Source organism: Giraffa tippelskirchi, chromosome 1, assembly GCF_054371585.1.
Source record: "Giraffa tippelskirchi isolate mGirTip1 chromosome 1, T2T-mGirTip1v1.2.pri, whole genome shotgun sequence".
NCBI lineage: Eukaryota > Metazoa > Chordata > Mammalia > Artiodactyla > Giraffidae > Giraffa > Giraffa tippelskirchi.
This window is the reverse complement of record NC_137275.1, coordinates 71,712,936-71,723,796: the sequence shown is the minus strand read 5'-3', so window position 1 is coordinate 71,723,796 and position 10,861 is coordinate 71,712,936.

Sequence of the window (10,861 nt, the reverse complement as noted above, 5' to 3'; positions counted from 1 at the left end):
CTATGCATATTTTGATTTCTTTTTTGATTTCTTCTGTGATTTGTCAGTTATTCAGAAATGTGTTGTTTAGCCTCCATATGTTTTTATTTTTAATAGCTTTTTTCCGGTAGTTGACATCTAATCTTACTGCATTGTGATCAGAAAAGATGCTTGAGATGAGTTCAATGTTTTTGAATTTACCAAGGCTAGATTTATGGCCCAAGATGTGATCTATCCTGGAGAATGTTCCGTGTGCACTTGAGAAAAAGGTGAAATTCATTGTTTTAGGGTGAAATGTCCTATAGATATCAATTAGATCTAACTGTTCCATTGTATCATTTAAAGTTTGTGCTTCCTTGCTACTTTTCTGTTTGGTTGATCTATCCATAGGTGTGGGTGGGGTATTTATGTCTCCCACTATTATTGTGTTACTGTTAATTTCCCCTTTCATTTTTGTTAGCATTTGCCTTACGTATTGCAGTGCTTCTATGTTGGGTGCATATATATTTATAATTGTTATATCTTCTTCTTGGATTGATCCTTTGATCATTATGTAGTGTCTTTCTTTGTCTCTTTTCAAAGCCTTTATTTCAAAGTCTATTTTATCTAGTATGAGTATTGCTCCTCCTGCTTTCTTTTGGTCTCCATTTGCATGAAATATTTTTTCCAGCCCTTTACTTTCAGTGTGTATGTGTCTCTAGGTTTGAGGTGGGTCTCTTGTAGACAGCATATATAAGGATCTTGTTTTTGTATCCATTCAGCCAGTCTTTGTCTTTCAGTTGGGGCATTCAATCCATTTACATTTAAGGTAATTATTTCTAAGTATGATCCCATTGCCATTTACCTTGTTGTTTTGGGTTCGAGTTTATAAACCTTTTCTGTGTTTCCTGTCTAGAGAAGATCCTGTAGCATTTGTTTAAGAGCTGGTTCGGTGGTGCTGAATTCTCTCAGCTTTTGCTTGTCTGCAAAGCTTTTGATTTCTCTGTCATATTTGAGTGAGATCCTGGCTGAGTACAGTAATCTGGGTTGTAGGTTTTTCTCTTTCATCACTTTAAGTATGTCCTGCCATTCCCTTCTGGCTTGAAGAGTTTCTATTGAAAGATTAGCTGTTATCCTTATGGGGATCTCCATGTGGGTTAATTGTTTTTCCCTTGCTCCTTTTAATATTTGTTCCTTGTGTTTGATCTTTGTTAATTTGATTAATATGTGTCTTGGGGTGTTTCATCTTGGATTTATCCTGTTTGGGACTCTGGGTTTCTTGGACTTGGGTGGTTATTTCCTTCCCCATTTTAGGGAAGTTTTCAACTCTTATCTGCTCAAGTATTTTCTCATGGCCTTTCTTTTTGTCTTCTTCTTCTGGGACTCCTATGAATCAAATGTTGGGGCATTTGATATTGTCCCAGAGGTCTCTGAGGTTGTCCTCATTTCTTTTAATTCTTTTTTCCTCTCTGCTTCATTTATTTCCACCATTCTATCTCCCACCTCACGTATCCTATCTTCTGCCCAGTTATTCTACTGTTTGTTCCCTCCAGAGTGCTTTTGATCTCAGCTATTGAATTATTCATTATTGATTGACTCTTTTTTATTTCTTCTAGGTCCTTGTTAATCTTTTCTTGCATCTTCTCAATCCTTGTCTCCAGACTATTTATCTGTAACTCCATTTTGTTTTCAAAATTTTGAATCATTTTTACTATCATTATTCTGAATTCTTTATCAGGTAGACTCCCTATCTCCTCTTCTTTGGTTTGGTGGGCTTTTATCATGTTCCTTTACCTGCTGAATATTTCTCTGCCTTTTCATCTTGTTTAGGTTTCTGTGTTTGGGGTGGCCTTTCTGTATGCTGGAAGTTTGTGGTTCCTCTTTTTGTGGAGGTTACTCACTGTGAGTGAGGTTGGACGAGTGGCTTGTCAAGGTTTCCTGGTTAGGGAAGCTTGCATTGGTGTTCTGGTGGGTGGAGCTGGATTTCTTCTCTCTAGAGTGCAGTGCAGTGTCAAGTAGTGAGTTTTGAGATGTCTGTGGTTTTGGTGTGACTTTTGGCCACCTGTATTGTTGTGCTCAGGGTTATGCTCCTGCTTTGTTGGAGTATTAGCTTGGTATGTCTTGCTCTGAAACTTGTTGGCTCTAGGGTGGAGCTTGGTTTCAGTGTAGGTATGGAGGCTTTTGGATAAGCTTTTGTTGATTAATGGTCCCTGGAATCAGGAGATTTCTGTGTTCTCAAGTTTTGGATTTAGGCCTCCTGCCTCCGGCTTTCAGTCTTATTCTTATAGTAGCCTCAAGACTTCTCCATCCACACAGCACTGATGACAAAACATCTAGGTTAATTGTGAAAAGATTCTCCACAGTGAGGGACACCCAGAGAAGTTCACAGAGTTACATGAAGAAGAGAAGAGGGAGGAGGGAGATAGAGGTGACCAGGAGCAGAAGAGGGGGAATCAAAAGGGGCATGTGCTGTCTAGCCAGTAATCAGTTCCCTATTTGCTCTCCACAGTCTGGAACACTCAGAGAGTTTCATGGAGTTCCTTAGAGAAGAGAAGAGGGAGGAAGGAGATAGAGGTGACCAGGAGGAGAGGAGGGGGAGTCAAAAGGAGAGAGACCAATCTAGCCTGTGATCAGTTCCCTAAGTTTTCTCCACAGCCCCAAACACCCAAAGAGATTCACAGAGTTAAATAGAGAAGAGAAGGGAGAGGGAGGAAGATAGAGGTGACCATGGGGAGAAAAAGGAGAGTCAAAAGGGGAGAGAGCAAGCAAGCCAGTAATCACACTCAAGTAAAAATGGGTACTGAAGATTGGATTCTTAAAGGTACAAAATTGATAACAAATACCAAAAGCAAAGATTAAAAATCTAGAGTAGAGGTTAGACTCTCAAAAATGCAATATTAAAAAAAACAAAACAAAATCTCAGAAGTTACATTAAAAAAAATATGAAGTTTGCTTTAAACATAGGGTCTTTTTTTTTTCAAGGTAATAGTTGGTTTTAAAAATGAAAATTAAAGGATTAATAAAAAACTAAAAATTAAAAAATTAAAAAGAAATTTAAAAATTATGATAGTAAAATATATCTAAGAATTTCTCTGGAGCTGTTGAGGGCAGTGTGGGGTCAGTTCAATTTCAGACAGTTCCTTGTTCCATCTTATACTTCTTCTCAAGGTCTATAGGTCCCTTCCAATGTAACCAGTGCTAATTACAGGGTTTTAATCTGTTGCACCTAGCACTTCCAAAGCCGTTCCCTCTTATTTCTTTATTTTGGCTTCCTCTGTTTGCAAGTCTCTTCAGTATCTAACTTCTGCCCTGACACAAGGGGGCAAAGGTGGTCATTTATTTAGGCTCACTTGTTCAGTTGTGCTTCAGGGAGGGAGGAACACTGCCAACAAATATCACTGGCATTGTGGGGAGTGCTCACAGTGTCTGGGTCACACTGGGTTTGCCCCCACTTACGGCGTGTGTGCTTTCCCAGTCTACACTGTTTAGGCTCCAGGTTGCTCTGCCAGGGAATTGTCTATGGCGGGCCCTGGGTTGCACGCACTTCCCAAATCTACACCACTCAGGTTCAGGTTCTCGGGTACTCCACAAAGGCACAGACTCAGTTGGGCCTGGGTTTTGTGCCCGTGTTTTGTGCCTTTCTCAGGCCTGAGCAGCTCAGGCGACCAGGTGATTGGTGAGCACACACTCCCTAGGTGCGGTGTGTCTTATCTCCCTGGTCCCAGCCGCTTGGTTTCCTGGGTGCACAGCGGTATCTCAGGTGTGCCTTGTGTCTCTTCTGGGGAGCTGATCTCTGGCTGCAACTCTCCTGATGGATGTCAACCTTCCAGGATCCCAGGAAGACGGTTAGCGACTGAGAGCCTGCTCACAGTTTGACAGGGGATGCCGTCTCTGGGGCCGAGTTTGCCCCTTTCTTTCCAGCTCTGGCTGGCCCCCCGCCTGCCTCCATGCCTCCGGCAGGGGATGGGCCAGTCTGCAGCCATCTAGCTCTCCTCTGGTATTTGCTCAGTCTTTTGTTCTGTGAGCGGACCTGGCAGTGCCTTAGGTTAGAGCTTTTTGCGGGAAAGTTCTCTCTCTCTTTTTTTTTTTCTCTCTGGCTATCCCGCGGTTTGGGTTGCTCTCTCAGGTTAGCTCCCTCAGATTGCTCTCAGGGCATTCAGGCCCGGTCCTTACACTAAGCATGGCAGCCCACGCCTCCCTGTTCAGCCCCTGCTTGCTGGTGGCTGATGCGAGCATCTGGGCTACTTCTGCACTGGGAGTTATAGTTAGACCCATAATCTGTGGGCTTTATTTATTTTTTTCCTCCTGGTTATATTGCCCTCTGAGATTCCAAAACTCCCCACAGAACCGCTGGTGAGAGGGTCTCCTGCTGTTTGGAAACTTCTCTTTTAAGACTCCCTCCCCAGGATGGGTCTCCGTCCCTAACTCTTTTGTCTCTCTTTTTATCTTTTATATTTTGTCTTACTTCCTTTCAAAGACAATGGGCTGCCTTTCTGGGTGCCTGGTGTCCTCCACCAGCGTTCAGAAGTTGTTTTGTGATATTTGCTCAGTGTTCAAATGATCTTTCAATGAATTTGTGGGGGAGAAAGTGGTCTCCCCATCCTATTCCTCTGCCATCTTAGGACTGCCCCCCAGGAATAGAGGTTTTATCTTATCTTAAAATAATTGATTACCTTGTGCTTATGTCAGGGGAATTCACCTTTATATTACAAAAGAGAAAGAGAAATCATGTTTATTTTGTCTTATTGTGTCTCATATCCCAGGTTTGTTATATTTATCAGTGGTACTTCTTTATTATCAGAAAGTCCTTTTTCTGAGACCAGGGAACTGAAGCTCAGCTCGGTGAAGTAATTCCACTCATTTATATAAAGATTCAGTTGGTGCTTACAATGAAAATTTGCTGAAAATGACTCAGGGAACTCAAACTAGGGCTCTGTTATAACCTAGAGGGATGGGAAGGAGATTCAAGAGGGAGGAAACATTCATGTTGATGTATGACAGAAATCAAACCAACACTGTAAAGCAATCATCAGTTAAAAAGAAACAAATATTTTAAAAAGCAGATAAAAGCAGCAAAAACATAAAAAAGATTCAGTTAGTGCTTATTGAGTGTCTTCTTATGTGCTAGGTCTGTTGGTGTTGGAAACTCAGTGATACCAAAGACAGAGAGGTAAACAGAGGGCTAATCAATGGATTCACTCAAGAAATAATTAATTCTTGTGCTCAGTTGTGTCTGACTTTTTGTGACCCCATGGACAGTAGCCTGTCAGGCTTCTCTGTCCACGGGATTTTCCAGGCAACAATACTAGAGTAGGTTGCCATTTCCATTTCCAGGGGATATTCCTGACCCAGGGATCAAACCCGTGTCGCTTGTTTCTCCTGGATTGGCAGGCAGATTCTTTACCGCTGCACCACCTGGGAAATACAATTAATTCTTAAAGGTACCTTTATTAACATTGAACTAGAGGAAACGTCTCAGAGGAAAATAAAGGACCTGCGTTTATAAAGTGTGAACTTGAGCAAGAAATACTTCAGCATGATGTAAGAAAGGCCATTCCAGGAGTGAGCACAGCTCATGTCAGTAGCACATGTATGAAAGCAGAGATGAAGGTAAGTAAAGAAGTGACATCTTGAAGGATAAATAAATATGTTGGAGGTGATCAACAGGTTTGGAAGTCATTTTCAGTTCAGTTCAATTCAGTTGCACAGTCCTGTATGACTCTCTGTGACCCCATGGACTGCAGCATGCCAGGCCTCCCTGTCCATTGCCAGCTCCTAGAGTTTACTCAAGCTCATGTCCATTTAGTCAGTGATGCCATCCAACCATCTCATCCTCTGTTGTCCCCTTCTCCTCCAGATGCAATCTTTCCCAGCATCAGAGTTTTTTAGAGTGAGTCAGTTCTTCACATCAGGTGGCCAAAGTATTGGAACTTCAGCTTCAACATCAGTCCTTCCAGTGAATATTCAGGACTGATTTCCTTTAGGACGGACTGGTTGGATCTCCTTGCAGTCCAAGGAACTCTCAAGAGTTTTCTCCAACATCACAGTTCAAAAGCATCCATTCTTCGGAACTCAGCTTCTCTATAGTCCAACTCTCACTTCCATACATGACTACTGGAAAAACCATAGCTTTGAGTAGATGGACCTTTGTTGACAAAGTAATCTCTATGCTTTTTAATATGCTGTCTAGGTTGGTCATAACTTTCCTTCCAAGGAGTAAGCATCTTTTAATTTCATGGCTGCAGTCAACATCTGAAGTGATTTTGGAGCCCCCAAAATAAAGTCTGTCACTGTTTCCACTGTTTCCCCATCTATTTTCCATGAAGTGATGGGACCAGATGCCATGATCTTAGTTTTCTGAATGTTGAGTTTTAAGCCAGCCTTTTCACTCTCCTCTTTCACTTTCATCAAGAGGCTCTTTAGTTCTTCACTTTCTGCCATAAGGGTAGTGTCATCTGCATATCTGAGGTTATTGATATTTCTCCCAGCAATCTTGATTCCAGCTTGTGCTTCATCCAGCCCAGCATTTCTCATGATGTAGTCTGCATATAAGTTAAATAATCAGGGTAACAATATACATTCTTGACATGCTCCTTTCCCTCTTTGGGACCAGTCTGTTGTTCCATGTCCAGTTCTAACTGTTGCTTCCTGACCTGCATACAGATTTCTCAGGAGGCAGGTCGGGTGGTCTGATATTCCCATCTCTAAGAATTTTTCAAAGTTTGTTGTGGTCTACATAGTCAAAGGCTTTGGCATTGTCAATAAAGCAGAAGTAGATGTTTTTCTATAACTCGCTGACTTTTTCCATGATTGAAGAGATGTTGGCAATTTGATCTCTGGTTCCTAAGCCTTTTCTAAATCCAGCTTGAACATCTGGAAGTTCACGGTTCACATACTGTTGAAGCTTAGCTTGGAGAATTTTGAGCGTTTCTTTACTAGCGTGTGAGATGAGTGCAACTCTGCGGTAGTTTGAGCATTCTTTGTAATTGACTTTCTTTGGGATTGGAATGAAAACTGACATTTTTCAGTCCTGTGGCTACTGCTGAGTTTTCCAAATTTGCTGGAATGTTGAGTACAGCACTTTCACCGCAACATCTTTTAGGATTCTTCCTAAGGCCCACTTGACTTCACATTCCAGGATGTCTGGCTCTAGGTTGGTGATCACACCATTGTGATTATCTGGGTTGTGAAGATCTTGTTTGTATAGTTCTTCTGTGTATTCTTGCCACCTCTTCTTAATATCTTCTGCTTCTGTTAGGTCCATACCATTTGTGTCCTTTGATGTGCCCATCTTTGCATGAAATGTCCCCTTGGTATCTCTAATTTTCTTAAAGAGATCTCTAGTCTTTCCCATTCTATTGTTTTCCTCTATTTCTTTGCACTGATCGCTGAGAAAGGCTTTCTTATCTCTCCTTGCTATTCTTTGGAACTCTACATTCAAATGAGTGTATCTTTTCTTTTCTCCTCTGCCTTTCACTTCTCTGCTTTTCACAGCTATTTGTAAGGCCTCCTCAGACAACAATTTTGCCTTTCTTTTCCTTGGGGATGGTCTTTATCCCTGCCTCCTGTACAATGTCATGAACTTCCATGCATAGATCTTCAGGCACTCTGTCTATCAAATCTAATCCCTTGAATCTATTTGTCACTTCCACTGTGTAATTGTAAGGGATTTGATTTAGGTCTACCTGAATGGTCTAGTGGTTTTCCCTACTTTCTTCAATATAAGCCTGAATTTGGCAATAAGGAGTTCATGGTCTGTGCCACAGTTATCTCCCAGTCTTGTTTTTGCTGACTCTAGAGAGCTTCTCCATCTTTGGCTGCAAGAATATAATCAATTTGATTTCAGTATTGACCATCTGGTGATGTCCATGTGTAGAGTCTTCTCTTGTAGTCCAAGAGGGTGTTTGCTATGACTAGTGCGTTCTATTGGCAAAACTCTATTAGCCTTTACCCTGCTTCATTCTGTACTCCAAGGCCAAATTTGCCTGTTATTTCAGGTCTTTCTTTACTTCCTACTTTTACATTCCAGTCCCCTATAATGACGGAGAAGACAATGGCAACCCACTCTAGTACTGTTGCCTGGAGGATCCCATGAATGGAGGAGCCTGAAGTCCATGGGGTCTCTAAGAGTTGGACACGACTGAGTGACTTCACTTTCACTTTTCACTTTCATGCATTGGAGAAGGAAATGCCAACCCACTCTAGTGTTCTTGCCTGGAGAATCCCAGGGACAGGGGAGCCTGGTGGGCTGATGTCTATGGGGTCGCACAGAGTCAGACACAACTGAAGCAACTTAGCAGCAGCAGCAGCAGCCCCTATAATTAAAAGGACATCTCTTTTGGGTGTTAGTTCTAGAAGGTCTTGTAGGTCTTCATAGAATCGTTCAACTTCAGCTTCTTCAGCATTACTGGTCGGAGCATAGACTTGGATTCCTGTAATATTGAATGGTGATATGAATGGAAGTCATTTTAACAGCCTAGAAATATTTGGTTAACTCTAGTCCTTTGAACACATGCAGGACACTATTTCCCTTTTCTGTTGATCTCAAGTCCTGTGAAATATGAGTGGGAGCCAGAAGTTTTCTGCCAAAAGCTTTGAGAACCAGCATTACGGGGAACATCATATGCACTGGGACCAGGGCTCCTCATGGGAATTCAGGGCTTCTTAACCACTGTTTATCAGAATAATAGTTTTCTGAGATATTAATATTAATTAGTATTTTGGACAAAGGGGTTCTGAGATCAAACAAATACTAAAACCATTGTGTTAAAGTGTACTTTTTTCATTGTATTTCCTGGTACTCTCAATATGCAAACAAGTCTTATGAAGTTACAATAAGAAGATCAAATATATAGCACATTATTTTACCTAGGTCACTAAATCCAAAAGATACTTCCAAGTCCTTACAATATTTGACTGTTGAGGAATATTTGACACTTTTCCCCTTCTTTCCTAAGATATCTGGATCCTTTCATTCATCTAAATGCATATTAATTGTTTCACTAGCAGTGTACAGATCACATGGCATGTGCTGGGCCCTGTGCTTCTTACTGAAGGTAAAGCAGAAGCACACATAGGTGTCATCCATTCTTTCATGGAATATTTGCCCACTGGTGAAGATAGACTTCACACCAATGAAAGGATGCTTAATTAAGTTCAAAATAAAAATCTTGATGGGAAAATTTTATAACCAAGGAGACCAGTCTGTTTACCTAGAAGGATAATGAGATGGCATTACTGAAGAGCAGGTTGTATATGGGAAATGCGAATCATATTAGCATCCATAGTGACTAGTCCTTAATAGTCTATATAATTTTTGAATGATTGAAATAATTATACAACACATTTTATCTTCAACACTGTCCTGTAGATTTTCCACAATTTGAAAAGCAATGCCCTCATTCACAATTTTTATACTCCTCCCTTTAAAAAGCAACACCCTAATTGGGGGATTTTAAAACTTAAACATTAATAATGAATCACCCAAGAATCTTATTAAACTGTAGCAGGTCTAGAGTGGGATTGAAGGTTTTTCAGTTCTAATGCCTCCTAGGTAAGTCTGATACTGGTGACCCCTGGAACGCACTTGAGTAGAGTAATGTCCTAAGTACTGACTTCAAATCTGGATGTACAGAGCAGAATGAACTCAGAATATTTCCTTTTCAATCAGTGGTTCTTATAATTGAGTAAAAATAATCTGGAATGTTTTTTAAAAGTACACTGTCTAAATATTATATGACATCACTTATGAAAGTGAAGTGAAAGTGAAAGTCACTCAGTTGTGTCCAACTTTTTGCGACCCCCTGGACTATACCCATGGAATTCTTCAGATCAGAATACTGCAGTGGGTAGCCATATCCTTCTCCAGGGGATCTTCCCAGCCCAGGGATTGAACCCAGGTCTTCCACATTGCAGGCAGATTCTTTACCAGCTGAGCTACCAGGGAAGCCCTGATAACTTATACATGGAACCTAAAAAAAGGGGTATAAAAATGAACTTATCTACAAAACAGAAATAGAGTTACAAACAAGAAAATTAAAGTATGGTTACTGGAAGGTAAGGGGGGAGAGATAAACTGGAAGATTGGACTGACACATACAATTGTCATATAGTCATATACTGAATGAAACAAATCACACAGAGAAATATCATATGATATTTTATGTGGAATCTAAAATGAAATGGTACAAATGAACTTATTTGCAAAAAAGAAACAGACTTGCTGGCAGAAAAGGAACTTATGGTTACCAGGGGAGAAGGGTTAGGGAAGGGATAGTTAGGGAGTTTGGAACTGACATGTATACACTGCTATATTTAAAACAGATAACTGATAAAGACCTAGTCTACAGGTCCTTGTTGGTCATTCCTACTATGTAGGGAACTCTGCTCAATGTTATGTGGCAACCTGGATGGAATGAGAGCTTGGGGGAGAATGGATGCATGTGTATTTATGGCTGAGTTACCTTACTGTCCACCTGAAACTACCACAACATTGCTAATTGACTATGCTCTAATATAAAATAAAAAGTTATTTTTTTAAAAAGTTAACTAATAAGGACCTACTGTGTAGCACAGGGAACACCACTCAGTACCCTGTAATGGCCTATATGGGAAAAGAATCTTAAAAAAGAGTGGATGTATGATATATGTATAACTGATTCACTTTGCCGTACACCTACAACTAACACGACATTGTAAATCAACAATGAAAGTGAAGGTGTTAGTCTCTCAATCATGTCCAACTCTTTGGACCCCGTAGACTGTAACCCACCAGGATCCTCTGTCCATGGGATTCTCCATGCAAAAATACTGTAGTGGGTTGCCATTCCCTTCTCCAGTGGATCTTCCTGACCCAGGGATCAATCTGAGCCACCAGGTTATATTTATAGCTGATTCACATTTT